The 15,327-nt window shown below is 46.2% G+C and overlaps 1 protein-coding gene across 3 annotated transcripts in view; it reads right to left on the bottom strand.

The window, feature by feature from the left end:
* The window catches only part of TRPM1 (transient receptor potential cation channel subfamily M member 1), a 142,721-nt gene that overhangs the window by 116,304 nt on the left and 11,090 nt on the right, over positions 1-15,327 (bottom strand). For 2 of the 3 annotated variants that reach the window (XR_009959387.1, XR_009959388.1), the window contains one exon: positions 5,215-5,553. The gene's annotated coding sequence lies outside the window, so the exon portion shown is untranslated. Of the gene's footprint in view, positions 1-772; positions 976-5,214; positions 5,554-15,327 lie in introns of those variants that run through there. The other variant, XM_062583415.1, reaches the window with a different exon arrangement.

Raw genomic sequence — 15,327 nt, forward strand, 5'->3', positions numbered from 1 at the left:
CCAAAATTTCCCAAGCTTCACAACAAACTTCACCAGAGAAATCCTCCCTGGCAACTTCCTGAGATGACTAGTGTCAGTGCAGTGACTGACAGTACAGAGCAAAAAACTGTCTGTGGCATTACAGCCCTAGCTTAACAACTTCCTCATTTCATCTGTGCATTTAAGGGTGTATGGGGCACTCTTAAGTCTCCTACTGTTTTCAAACAACCTTGATCTTTTTATCTAGTCTCAGAATTGTGTGATTTTTTGGGGGGAAGCATGGCTCTAACAACCTTTATTTATCAGAACAAATCCTGTCACCAGATCGCATTTGTCTATGATTATTTAACACATTGTGACAGAAGCCTGTGTTGTAATGCAGTGGGAATTTACTAGTGGACACTTTTGAAGAATAACATGATGCCACAGTCTCAAGAGGTTCATAAAGTATTTGCAGAGCAAAACACCCCTCCAAGGAGCAAAGGGCAAAAGCATTACTAATCTGCACTTCAGACTCCTGTCCTAATGCTGTGGTTTAAAGTGCTGAGGGCGTTGCTGCACTTAAGAGATTACTTTTGCTCTCTTCACCTTAGATTTTCCCCTCTACCCCGAGGTAAAGTCTCTCTGTCACAGGCTGACTGGCTATATATCAAATGAACAGGGAGATGGTGGTAAGGGGGGGGTGAACACTGAGTTTGTCCTAAAAAGCAAGCAAAACCTGTAATACCCAACAAAGCTGTAGGATGAATGTATCTGAAAGACACTCCCAACATACTCAAACTCTGTGACTCACATTCATTTGCAGTAACATAGCTTTGCTGGCGCAGGCAATATTATTTTCAATGTACGTCACACTCAGGCAGTTGCTGATCAGAGAGATATCGCTGGTGCCAGAAGCATTTGGGTGACAGTGCGTGCAGTCTCGCTCTGGGGTGGAGCAGGAAGGGAACTGTTCTGTGCAGGAGAAACAACCCCCGCCTGCTCATCAGGTGAAGGCTGTAGGAGAGAAGACATTAAATTAAAAGGATCAAATGTGGCCACCTTGTTATTCTCCTACCTTTTCCTCTTCCAAAGGTGAGGAAATGATGACAGAGATGGGGATTTTTTTTTTGTAAAGGAGAGACAATATGCAGATAACTGAGGAGAAGATGTTTGTTGCCACATTTTAATGGAATGGGAATTCAAATAAGGAATGGCTTTTTTTACGACTAGTATCAGTCATTGTTCACAATGTTTTTGAAGGAAGGAAAGGGAAAGGGGAGTTACACATTCCCTTCCCCTCTGATGTCTTTTCCTGGCTAGGTTTGGCCAGGATACTAAAGCAGGCTGCTCTAATCCAGTACGGCAACTCCTACATTTTGTGCAGCACAGGCTCTCCCTTCTCTTTGATCACACGAGATACACTCAGACGCTGAAGTTACACTGCCTTTGACAAAGGCTCCTCGCTGCTCCTTCAAAGCACGGCTTGTGCTCAGTAAGCTGTGCGCGGCCGCAGGAACACGTCCCACGCCTCTCTGCCCGGCCTCGCGCGTGGGCGGCTGCTGAGAGAACACGCACCGGCGCTTCCCTCCTGTGCCGCCCGCCCACCAGAGGGACGGGAAGCCTGGCCGTGCAAAGGCAGGGGGGCGGCGGGGACTGCACTGTCTGCTCTGGGAGCGAGAGGAAGCGGACGCGGCGGCAGGGGACGCGGCCCCGACGCGGGTCTCTGCGCCGGGGCTGGCGAGGAGCCGCGCCCAGCGCGGCCGCGCGCGCGCGCGCCGATGGCGGTTACGGCCGTTGCGGCGGTTGCGCGCGGGCCCCGGGGGGCGGGGCGGGGCGGACGGCGCGAGGAGCGCCCCTCGCGTGTTGGAGGGCGCCCCGCCCCCGCCCCGCTATTAATAGCGCGGTGGCGGCGGCAGGCGCGGGGCACCCGAGGACACCGGCGGCGCGCGCTTAAACGGGCAACGCCGCCCCGCCTCGCGGTGGGCCCCCCGTGGCAGCGGTGCTAGGAGCTGGGCGCTCTCCAGGATCGTCCTTCCTCCCCGCGGGGGAGAAGCTCCTCCGAGGGGTCTCTCGCACCTCCGCACCGCTACAAGCGTGCTCCGGTACTTAGAGGGCCACGCTGCGCCCCTTCTCCCTACAGGATCAAACATGAGTTTTTACCCCAGCAATTGCCAGACCGCCCGGACAGCGGACGGCGCGTTTTTTGGGTCTGCCTGCGGCACGCGGTTCCGAGCAGTCACGGAGCGCTGAGTCACGCAGCCGCAGGACCAGTGCCCTCCATCTTCCAGTCTTCTGCTCCTCGTAGCCTTACGCTTGGAGCTAGCACGCTCTGCCCCCGGTTGTGAGGGGAGCAGGTGCCGCCTCCTCGCAGGCGCACCTCAGGCGATACCTCACGGGACGGGGACCGCGGAGACAGGGAGCTGGTGACTGCAGGCCTCCACGAACAGCGGGAGGGTTAACACGGCTGGCTGGAGCCACGCACGTTTCTCTTGGAAGTATCCAGAACTGCTGTTCCGCTTGTACGAAGTGGCTCGCTCTGGCCAGCATTCTTTTCCAGAGCCTTTGCCAAGTTACGAACAATGCTTCAGCAACACACAGTATTGTGCAAAGCGTGTAAACATATGCCATAAAGGTTATGCTGTTATTCTTTCCAGCCACAGATCACCCTTGTTTTCATAAAGATGTTTCAAGAGGAACATCTAATTCAATTAATAGGATTCTTTCATTCTGGAAGTTGTGTACATACTTTGCAGATGCATCACCAGAGCTTAATCTCTGTCATGCAGGCTGACAATAATGCACCGAAGTTCACAGTGGGAAAAGTTAGACGCAGATGAATTACGCATTCATGGTGAACACAAAAGTGAATAGGCAAACTACTGAGACAGGAAGTCTAGAGCAAAACAAACAAAATAGATAACTTAGCCTAAACAAACTGAGGGAAAAAAAACCCCACTAATCTCCCAATTTCAATATAGCATTAGGTTTTACCTACTAAGTATTTGGTTGTCTGTATATGAATGGGAAAGAGCAATAGGAAGAAGGGGAAAGAGCCTTAAAAGGCAAATAAAAGGGCTAATTTTTCCACGGGCATTCAGCGCATGAAGTGGGACTAGCAGAGGACGGCAGCGCTGTGACCGCAGCAGTACCTGCGCCGCCGAACGCCGCTCCTCAGGGTGCAGTCCGCCCTGGGACACCCCGGAGGAAATGCGCGCCCGCACGGTGCTTTGGGAGCCAGACAATTCCGGCAAATCCATACGCTGCTGGAACCAGATGCTCCTTGGGACCTGGCAAAAACAGCAGTAAACCTATACAGAGCAAGGGGGCTCCTGTGGGAAACGATATGTGCAGATCACGTGAACCGCAGAGCTCGACTCTGTGCACCTGGCACCACCTGCACAAGCCCACAGACCAGCCGCTGTAGCGCCAAGTTCTTGCGAGGAGCATCCGCTCACTGGCCACGACTGAAGAACGAAAACTAACGGGACTTAAAAGGCAGAAGCCAAATCATGTGGCTAACGAAAGAGTGATCTTCCTTCTTTTCACCTGACGTCAATGCAAAATTAGGAGGGACAGAGAGGGTGCTTCACAGCACCGAGCCTCCTTTGCCACGCTTCCGCAAGACAGCAAGTGCTGCGTTTTTAGCGTCTTCCATCACCTCTCCGCTAGCTTAACTATACCTGCTGTTGACATTTCGATTCCACGTGGCACACACATTCAAATCTTTGCGAACTTCATGCCTTTGAGGAAAGCAGGATTGTCTGCATCTAGCCAGCTCGCACACCATTTTGTTCTTGTGAGCTCTGGAGCTTCCAGAAGACCCTCACGGCTTTCGTTTTAAGAAAATCATTTTCATGGTAGGTCCCTTCCAAGACCAACACCATGGCTTGGTTTCTAAGCTAATAGTCTGCAATTTATGTATTGCAAAATGTTATGCAAAAATATGTATAAAACTGTGTGATTTTTTTAAAACATGTCAAAAATAATCTCATAAGTTGACAAATAAAAGCTTTAAGTGTTAAAAGTTAAAGAAGGAATCTTAGTTCAGAGTCATGCTACTGAAAGTTAAAATTTGCCTTTGCATGGCTGTTTTGATGATTTGACTAAAACATTAGTAATGTAGCCAGCAGTTAACTGCAAAAAGCAAGAAGTTAAATAGAAGCAGTCAAAAAAAGGCTCTTATCTAGTATGGGTTGTGGTAAGGTGTGGCTTTGAGTCTTCCTCAGCATGCATAATTCCCACAGATTTGAGAGTATCAGAAGGAGCAAACAAGTTCCAGTTGTGCTAATGGGAAAACAAAAATAGATTCTCGAAGATGAAGCCAGCTGAACACAGCAAGTTGCAATGCCTGTAAGAGGGATAAAAACATAGCTAGGAGAGAGACAGAATTATTCAAGATGAGCTCCAACTAGCAGGTAGAAGAGATGGGATTGGCAAGAAGCATCCAGCAGGTCTGCAAGAATCCTGCTGGACAAAGAGACAGCGACAAAGGAGAAAGGAGACAACACTGAGTAGGAGGTGTGCGTGGGTGGGTGTGTAAAAAAGAGCTGTTTGGAGCCCATTAAGCAGGTAGGAAATAGCTGACACGGAACTATAAACTATAATCTAGCAAGAGGACGTAATTCCTTATGGTATTAAGGAACGTGCATAACACTCTTTGTTCTGCAGGTCTTCGATACCTACAAATAATAGCAGTTGGTACTGCAGTAACACTTCAGGTGCAAATGTCTCTCTGCTTAATAAACACCAGTACGCAATGCGGCATGGCATTAGGTGGCAGCACGATCAGAAACGGTGACTTTACCACCCTGCTGCAGGTGAGGCTATGGAGGTAAGAAAGAGAAGCCTCACATTTACCAGAGTACTCCTTCGTTTTAGATTTTGCTGTTCTGGAAATGCTAAACATCAGATACACAGTTTTATGAGAGGCAGCTCCTGAGGTCCAGCTGGAGGAAATGCAAGCTTGAAGCTTAACTTAGAAGACTCCAATTGTGCACTCAGAATAATAATAATAATAATAAAATAATGGACAGCTCTGAAGTAGTTTAGGTGAGTGACTTGCCAAAGGCTATATATGAAAATTTAGGCTCATCTGGCTTATAACCTACCACCTTGTTCAGAAAGGTGCACATGGCAGGTACACACTTCAGTGGCACTTTGTTTCAATGGGCCATTTTATAGATTCAAACGACGTAATACAAGGTACATCCATGAGCAAACGAGAATGAAAACGAGATTTGAAACCGTTAGAAGTGTTTCTTAAGACAGAAATAGTTTTTACTTTTCTCAGAGCATTATCCACGAGGTACCATAAGTACATACTGCTGAATATAACTTTCGCAACTGGTAACATCATGCTGTTCGGACCGACGCACTCTGTTAGTCTTCCAGCATCAAGGTCATTTAAAATGGAACCAAAAGCTGCAATTTTTTTTCCATTCTGACAATACTGTCATAGCTTTCATCTCACACAGAAGAGTTAACCGCTTTTTTCTTGAAGCCTAACAGAGATGCAAACAACTGACACTGCAGATCAGCTGCTCATACGCCTACTGTTTGGTCTTGCAGGATCCAGCCTTCAACAGCTAAAAGCTGAAATCAGAACAGGTATTCTTACAGAAATATCTGTGCAGAATAACTTATGAACAAACCTACCCCTGTGTTAACATTAGACTATGTTTAGTCTCAAGGGAAAGCAGATAAATATGGTGGCAATCATCAATTCAATAGAATTATGTAAAGCTGTTTCCTTATATATTATTTCATATGCATGTTTGAATATTTCAATACAAAGGGAACATTTCAAGTTGGATATAGCAGTCAGCTGGCAAACGAAATAAAAATATTGGGGAAATAGTCTTTAGGTGTCCCCAGTGCTCAGGTTCCAGGAAGTGTTATCAATAATATTTAAAGGTCACATGGCTGAAGAGATATAGGCTAGAAGAAAAATTACCGTTGGTAATACAGGAAACCTTCCACCACCAGCAAAATCTGTGTTTGCACCCCAAAACTAAATCCCAAGAAAGAGTGAGATGTTACTTGGAGTCACTGAAATTACTTGGAAGACATTTTGCCATGAATACTAATTCTCAGCTCCCACAGATTTTTTTTTTTTTTTTTTTTTTTTTTTTTTTTGGACTTGGATGGGTCTTCTAGACTCTACATAGCAGAGGTTAAGGCACTAGAGAGCTATTTACTTGCTGAGTTTAAAATAGAATTGTTTTGTTTTATTTGCAACTTTTATTTCCAGTCTTGTACCTCAAAAGCCTGACTTCAGTCGTATTAAAAACATCTCTTTGTTTGTACTACTAGTCTTGTTTGGGCTTTGGGACAAAGTGAGTTGAGGTGAAACACAAGGCAACACAACTTCAAGCAGCATCATATGTAGGCGCTGTAGCACAAGACAAGTTTAAGGGATCCAAGGCCCGAAAATTACTTACTTTTCCACTGCATAGGGGCATGGCACAGATTGAGAAAAAGCTGTAGGAAAGAATTCCCTCTAACAAGCCCAAACCAGTACCTGTCCTGTGAAGGAAACACCTCAGAGCTCTGGGCGAGCCCTGAATCACAGGTACGCAGTCAGGTTCTGAATTTTGCCTGGGCATTAGCACAGGCAGAGAGATCAGGCAGACACAACAGGACACTGTTACTGAATTTCACTTAATCAGGTCAGAAAGCTGGATGTGACTTAATGAGGGTTTTTGCATGTGCTGTGCTGTGAAACCCTTGTAGCACGTAGCCTAACCAACTTATTTTTTTTGTAATATGCGGCTTCTTTCCCACAAACTGCATGTCCCACAGGGGTTAAACAGTGCAGCAACAGAGTTAAAATAGGCGCAGGAAAGAGCATAACACTTAAAAATAGATGAGGAATCCAGAAGGCAAAGATACAGGAAGAGATCTCTAACTGGCTGCAACAGCCCCGCAGAGGGCTTTTAAAGCAACCCATGAGATCTTTGCCCCGCTGAAGTCAACGAGGGTTTTGCCAGTGTTTTTACTGGACCAGGACTTCACCTAGAAAGATTAAGTTTGGACTAGATCATCAAGTGAAAAGCCAACAGAAATGTAGTGGGAAATGGTGACAGTCATACGCATTTCACTGTTTATGCGGAGAGCAGAATGTGGTGGCCCTTGAAAGACAGAGACCGAGTTCAAGCCTGCCTTTACGCAAGCAAGTCTGATAGCTTTTAAATGAAAGCACTGAGAACAAGATATGCTTTTGTTCTGCGGGGATGTGAACTTCCCCCTCTCCCTTGTGTTTTTAAGGGGAGGCAAAGCTGGCTGAAGCCTCGCTGGGTTTGGAATATGAAAGTTATTCATTGACAAATTAATTAATTTTAATGCAACACTGCAGCAGACTGCTTATGGCTAAGGTAACACAATGCATGCTCAGACACAAAGCACAACAATCCTGACTATGCAGCAGAGTTTGCATACATCTTGCAGTGAAATTCTGTGGGCTTTCTAACCTCTACAACACACAAGTGACTGAACTTAAAAAAGAAAAAAAAAAAGAAAGAAAAAGAAAAACTGCTATATACTGTAGTAGCAATTCCTCAAACATGTATTTGCGTGTGTTGACACTTCTGAAAGGAGGGCTGTTGAGCAGTAAATGCTGGGAAATGAAACATTGCCTAACCCTTAAGAGTAACCACAAGAACAGAAAAACAAGTGTTTCTGCAGCTGGTGTCTTCCTCCCACAGCCCTAGTCTCCAACTATTGAAATAAAAAGATTAAAAGTCACCTGAAGGTCTATCTTGTATTCAACTTCTTTTTTTATGTCTGTATAGAACTTGTAGTTCAAAAGTCCAGTAATTGCTTCTACCCCTCCAAAAAGTTTGACTATTGGCAAAACAAAATATGCTCTCTTAAACAAACGAACAAACAAAAACAAAACAGCCTCCCCCCCCACTAGGTCTATTTACAAGTTTGGCTTTGCAGGTTTAGCAATGTGCTTGGCTATAGAGGACTTCAGCGGCATCATTAGCGTAGCATACTTCCCTCCCCACCCCCAGTCAAAGGGGTAACTTTTTGGACAATGTCTCGGGCAAGGAAGGAGAGGAGAAAGGGCTGTTGAAAAACACGGCCTCACGCCTCTGTTTTTGCATCAAGTAGGAAGACACAGACTTCATGGGAAGAGGCTGTATTGCTGTGCTGCTGCCACCACCCAGCTCCCTTCACTAGTTAAGTTGCATCCAGCCTTGTGGGCTAGTTTGCCATTTCAAGAAGCACCATCCCTGAGAAGACAACAGGTAGGTGTGAGACATCTTGAAAGTTATTAAATTAACCAGACACAGTGTTTTGTAGAAACACTGGATTCATGGCATATGCATGACAATGCCTGAGAACACTTCTGCTTGAAATTCCCAGCTGGGAATAAACAGCAAATATAGCTGAAGAGTCTCCTGGGAACTCACTTCCATCTGAATATTACGCAAGCTCTTCAGTGGATAAGGTTTCTTTCCCTCAAACCCTTGAATGAGACGGCAAGAATGACACTCACCAGAAAATCTAACTTTTGGCAATAAAAAAATGAAGTGAGAATGAGTCACAGGCTGAACACCTCTTCTTTCATTTGTGGTTCCGTATTGCAGACTGGGGAAGAGGATCAGCTCCCAGACCCAATCACTTTCTAGCTAAGCAAAATCCATGAACATGCACCTTGGAAGTTTTCTCACTGGCTGGATTCACTAAAACTACACCTCTGTATTACAGTGGCTGGAACAGAAGAAATAAGTTTTTATACTCTGAAATAAAGTTAGTGAAGTATAACATTCCTTACCCTCCTCTACTTTAACAGAATCTCATACAACAGCAGCCGCCCTAAGCTGACAATTCAGCCTTTATTAATAGTTCATGATTTCCATTGTGTAGCTCATACATACACATGAGATGTAAGCGTCACGAGGGCAGTTGACTAGCGTGCTTCCAAAATTCATCACACCAAGAAATTCTTTGATGATAACCCAGCAGTGAATATCATCCTACATAACCAGACTGGCCCATGTGAGGAAAAGAAATGTAAAAAAAGAAACTGTACTGTAAGTTCGAATTTCAGGCAAGAGTAAAATCCAAGAAAGTGGCAGAAAGTATATGCTTCTTACGAGGCACAAAGCCAGAGCTAAAAGAATTGCTGCTATTCATTGTCTCAGCTTTAGATACAAGGAGTGGGTAAACAGACAGCGGGCCTGGTGCACTGCTCACTGCCCGGATTCAGACAACGTGGCGATGCACAGACCAGCACTCTCAGAGAACTGATGCTTGCATGAGGACGAGGTGCAACACCTCCACTTCTGATCCAGGAGAAACAAAGCAACCCAGCAGAGCCTAGAGAGCACCTTGTCCCTGTGCCATCAGCGCTGCCTACCTCCAAAGCATTCAAACAGTCCACAACGCCTGCTGCAGCTTCCCAGTGCCAGTATCGGACTAAACCATACAGTGTAGTAAACACAAGAAAAATACATTAAATTGTCCTTGATGGGGAGGGGGGATTTCCATACTTTAAGGCCTTGGCAAGTATAGTCATCAATCAGAGCTGCCTACAATCAGGACTGGCTACTTTATTCACCTATTTCTGCAGACCTTGGCCCACTTCCAGGTCGTGCTGGTGCTTTGCAAGCAGACTGTGCTTTCCAGTAACACCCCTTTTGCACCTCCAGCAGCTGTCCCGGGCCACCATCACGGCACACAGCCTTGGCAATCATAGGGCTTGCTGCCCTGCCTGTAGCGGCATAGCCAGCTGAGCACTGGTGGTAGTATTGAAAGCCTAGGGTTTGGGCCAAAATATTCAGTCGCTCCTTAAACGAACCCTCGGCATCAGGTCTCACACCCCACTAGCACATGCAATAGAAGACAACACTCCCTGAAGCTGGGTTTTCAGCACCTGTGGGGTGTGTTTTCATTTTCCAGTTTCTAGCTCTGCCACAAAGCATGCAGTGAGAAAAGGCCTGTGTAGATGCCATCCCCCATCTGATCCTAGCACTCCCTGGAAGAACACATGCTGGTTCAAAGCCACCTTCTGCGGTGGACAACTGCCAGGAATGGATATCCGCTGCATGGTCTGATCCACCCTCCGGTCACACGGTGTCACCTAAGGCCAGCCTATCACATCTCCCACTACCTATGTATCCTTGAAACTAGATACAAATATTCATGTGTAATCTGGAGTTCACTTGAGATGCTCTTGCTGCAGTTTTTCTGGGCAGTGTTACACAAGAGGATTTCACACAAGGTTTCACAATTTCATAAATCTGCTTCTGCTAGGAGCAGACGTGGGGATGTGGAGGAAAAGAATGCAAATACCTACTATGAGGAACTTGGTGTGGTACAGGATCGGAACCATGCAGCAGGACTTCTGAGCCAATTACAGACTTAAGGATCAGAGCACCACTTTGCTTATTTTACACCTCCATTAGAGTTATTTGCCACTAGAGATATTTGCTACATACTGCTAGGTTCCTCAGGGACAGAAGGAGAAATAAAGGGCAATAACTTCTGTGCTTAATGCAAAACTCAACCAACAATCTCCAAAATATCTTTGCTCCTAAAAAATTGCATGCCACTTCCTGCTCTCTCTCTCTTACCTTTGCACTGTTACACACACTGCAAGGTCTTCATACACCTTTTATTTATTTGCCCCTGCACCTCCCCTCCAAGAAAGACAAGAAAAAAGCCCCTCACTGAACCGCCTGGGAAGCCCTTCAGTGCCTGTCTGTGCTCTTATCAACCGCGAGAGCCAAGTCTACTCCTGGTGAGACTCACTGCAGCCAACAAGCGCAGATCAGTGACTCAATGGCCCAACACACTCTGCACAAAGCTCCTTACAACGTCTCCTCCTCCCTTCTCTTCCTGCCGCACGCTCTGCTTGCCAGCTACTGATCAGCACTACTGATCTTCATTCACTTTTAACAAGGGAAGTGCAATGCATCACAACCTGCAGGTAGGAGGTTACTCAGAGATAGCTATTCTGTTCTTGGTTTTACTCTTTCTCTGAAGTTTCTGGATCCTAGAAGGATGGTTTCCTTTCATAAGGCAAATGCCTAGCTGCAAGCAGTGAACATGCTGTTATTAGAAACAACCCACTCTTGAAGTGTGGGCTTGCTCTTAGTGTGCTCCCCTGGCTGGCAGGGTACACACCGGCCTGCTCGGTCACATGCACCGAGAGCCAGGGTGGGCAGGACGGAGGGAGGGAGGGAGAAAACCCTCCACCCTAAGTTGCTGGTCCATGGAAGTTTTTTAGGTGGTTTCACGGATCGTAGAAAAATGTGCTTACAATAGCAGAAACCTTACAGTAGTAGAAACCTTAAGCGTTCCTTGCTGTTAACAGTGCAGAACAAAACACATACAACTATTTAGAGTATCTGGGCAGAACGGTGCCTCAAAGAGAACAGGAGCACTCCCGCAGCCCTGGTATCAGCAATAACACCGTACATCAACCCACTTGCTAGGAGGTGCTCCTTTATAGTAAGTTTATGTATGGCCTCAGGATCACCAGTTGTGGCCATATCCTTTTTGCTCTGTCATGGAAAATAGTGGGAACAACAACATCATTCCTTAGTATCTCCGATTAGAATTAGTCTAAAATAGGAACAATTCCTGAAGGTGACCGACAGTTTGAAGATAACAGTTTGTGAGAAGACCTATAATACCTACATCTCACTGGAAGTCCCAAGGGCTTATGTCACTTTTGATACAGGAAAGTGAATGCTTCAATCACTTGGCTGTGTTTGAAATCTCTACACACCACAGAAGAGAAAAACAAAGCACCTGTTTCATAGGCCTGACACTTCCAGGCTTCCTAAAGGTCAAGGAATGCGGGCCCTGTATAGACAAGCACAAAATACTGGGTGGGATTACACCTTTACTGAGGTACATCCCATCAGAGGAGTATGGTGTGGCTGCGAAGAAACTGGCCAGTCTTCTAGCTAAGCCAGTTCATTTCGACATCACATATCCCAGGGTTATTTCACTATAAATACTGAACTTGTACATAATGCCAGTGGTCTCTTGAAAGGGTATTTCCTAACCATGGGAAAAATATTTAGAATTACATAGGGGCTAAAGAGCACAGTGGCCTTCTCCCCTCTCTGCCTCCTTGCCTCAGTAACAGGCATTTGCTTCAATCGATATTTGCTATCACAGACACGGTTACACACAGGCTGACAAAGGGCTGGCAGAGGAAGACACACAGGACCCGGCATGCTCAGGATCTCATCCCTCTGCAGGAGCAAGGCTGAACTGGCTGTCATAATTAAATTGTAATTTCTAGCACATATATTCAAGAATAGCTCCAGACTGCAGCGATCCACATGACTGAGTGAGGGAAGCAGTGAGCATCTACCTGAAGATGGTAAGCTTTTGCCCATCTCCACTCGGTTCTTTGTTCAACATTTTAATGTTTGCTTCTTAAAATACTTTGGGGCAGGTGCTATGGCAACAAGCACTCATAACAAAGTGACTTCCCCTTCCCTTGCCCTGAGAAACAACCATTTTCTTCCCCGTGACAAAGCTACCAGCTAAGTTAGGTCAAGGGCAACTTCTGGGCGGCCGATGAGATCGAAGACATTGGCTCAGCCTTCCCGCATCCGTGACTCACCCCCAGCTCACGGCAGACACAAGCCCGGACCAGGGCCCAGGTCTTCCACTCCAAAAGCCGCAGGGCGCAACTGCTGCACTTGCCTTGGCGGAAAGCCAAAACCCTTCCTCCTCTCCATGCCCATCACAGTCATCCCCAGCTTGTTACAAGACAGATGCCTTCCTGTCCGGCAGGTACCTCCTCTCCTGGCTGTCTCAGCCTCTGCCTGAGCACCTGCGGAGCTGGGGAACCCCTGCACCCCCAGCTTGTTTTAAGGGTAAGATCTGCAGCAGCTGCGACGGCCCCCCACGGCAGGGACCCGCAGCGCCCCGCTCGTCAAACACCTGCAAGGTGCCTGGAGGCAACCGATAAAGCTCAGCACCCAGCGAACCAGAGCAATGCTAGAGGTAGTGATTGGTAACGTCCATCAGGCACAAATACGCTAACTGAATGCAGCAAAAGAAAAGTAAGAGCATCTCCCAAAGGGGACTCCTCCATCTGAACACTGTTAGCAGCGTAACTTGAATGAGCCCAGAAAGACTTGCACAGAGGGAAAGCATTAACTCTTCGTGCTTGCAGAGACACCAAATCACATGCCACAGTAGAGAAACAAGACAAACCCAAGAGTATTAAATGGGCCCTCGCTGGATATTACTGAAATGGCTTCTCAGCACCCTGATCAGAGTATTAAATAGGCAGTCTTATCTTGTTAACATGGTACTTGTCGAAGTCCTGTTTAATACCTATAGTAGAACGATGCAGGTCCACTATGCTAAATGCTGAACCCTTCTGACTCGCTCTGACCAGAGCCCTGGGTTTTGCACTAGCTTGCTGCAAAGGCATACTTTGGCAAACGTTTGTCAGAGCTAAATAAAGTCGAGTCATGGCAGAAGGACTGAGGAAAGGCAGTGTGAAAAAAGCCGTCCACACAATGAAATGGAAAATTAAGGAAGAAACGAAACATGGTGAGCCTATTTCAGACGGCAGGAAACAATAGAGAAGAAATTACTGCAACACTGTAAAACTTCCCTTATTCTCAATCCTGCGCATTCAATATATTGAAAATATTCCTCCAAGGTAAACTGCAGTATTTGCTTATGTAAAATCTACAGGCAAACTTCCACATGCACTCCCCTCCCGAGTCAAAACATTTTCATCTACAGCATGGAACACGCTAGCTAACAACAGAACATTTTCTCACTCAAATTCTCTTTAAGATATATTCCACAGGCTTTGTGTATAACTGTGCCATTTGCTTACTGCAGTACATTGCATCTCTGGAAATGCACTTGAACGTCATGTGGCAGGATACAAAGGGGGCTTTGTGCATCGGGGCTACGAGCTGCAAGCTTGGGGTGGGAGCAGAGGGCCCCACCAGAACCCTGTGTCCTGGCCCCATGGTCCACGCCAGCCCCTGAGACACACTCAAAACACTTGTGCTTTTAATTGTGTCATTTACTATTTGCAAAAAGTCATTGCAGTAATCTTCATAAAAGATGAAGTCAGCCCCATAAAAAGTAAGATATATGATATATCCCCCTAAAACAGCTTTGGAAAGTTCAGAGATCTAGGAGAGAAAAGGATTCTCCAAGACAGTGCTTGACTGAGTATCTCAAAGCAACTCTCTGTTAACATTATTATTTTAGACATGTTTAGCCTTCCCCTCCTCTTCTTGTTTACCTATATTCTTCCCTGCTGAATTTACTTGCTTCAGCATCTTCCTAAACATTTTTGTTCTCTGGATGCTCACTAACAGCTTTCTGTGTACGTGATGCTTGCTTTTTGAGCACGCAGGTACCAGGCCATGGTATGCTTGCAGCATGCAAGTACCAGGCCACACAGGCTCCTGACACTGGCTTCAGTCCCTGCTCAGGTGAGAAGGTCCTAGTTCAGGAAAACACTGTTGACAGTGGTGGACATTAAGGATACAATTAAAGAGCCAGGGACACTGCTAGGACAAGGGCTTTAAGGAACTGAAAAGTGAAGCCAGCCAGGTGAAGTTACTAAACCTCGCTGGCAGCAGGCAGATAGGTTGGAAAGCAGTGCCCCCTTTAAAGCAAGGACCTGGTGGAATAGGATAGAAAGGAACCAAGGAAGAGAAGAATCAAAAAAAAAATTTTTTTTTTGTTTTGCTTCCTTGTTAAAAGCAGATGCAGGTTTTCTCTGCTAACTGGCAAAATTTATTTCCCACTGAAAGAAAAATCAGAGATGCAACCCAGCCCTTTCCTTAATCTGAAGGCATCCGTGGCCTGTTCCCTGATCAGAGGCTGCCAGGCACCAGACCTGGGCTCCTTTCTGCAGAGAAAACCAGAGCTCACCTGCCCCCTCGCTAAGGGTCAGCTGCTGTGCATTGCCTATACATCACCATGCTTGCTGCTGCCTCACCTGCTGCAGTTCTCATCTGGGAAATCTCCTAGCCCAAAGAAAACCTGTTGCTCAGAGATGACGTGGGGAACCAGCCTTCTCTTTATGTGGCTTCTTTGACATAGGACGGTACCTGCTCTGCTTCACTTCTGTGGATACTGTGAGTGCCAGGCAGAGCATGTGTATTCTGGCTCATAATACACACAGTGTTAACACCTTTCACCCAAACAATGGCATTAGGTGTCATATTTAATATTTTCACCATATAATCACTAAAACATTTCCATGTGTTATTAAATATCCCCATTTGCTAATCTGAACTGCCTGCACAGGATTATTATTTCTGAAAGGTATTGCAGGTTACAACATTCAAAACACACAGCATGAAACAAAATCCAACTTAGTTATGAAATGTGAGTTTCTAATTC

The sequence above is a fragment of the Rhea pennata genome, chromosome 10, assembly GCF_028389875.1.
Source record: "Rhea pennata isolate bPtePen1 chromosome 10, bPtePen1.pri, whole genome shotgun sequence".
Lineage (NCBI taxonomy): Eukaryota > Metazoa > Chordata > Aves > Rheiformes > Rheidae > Rhea > Rhea pennata.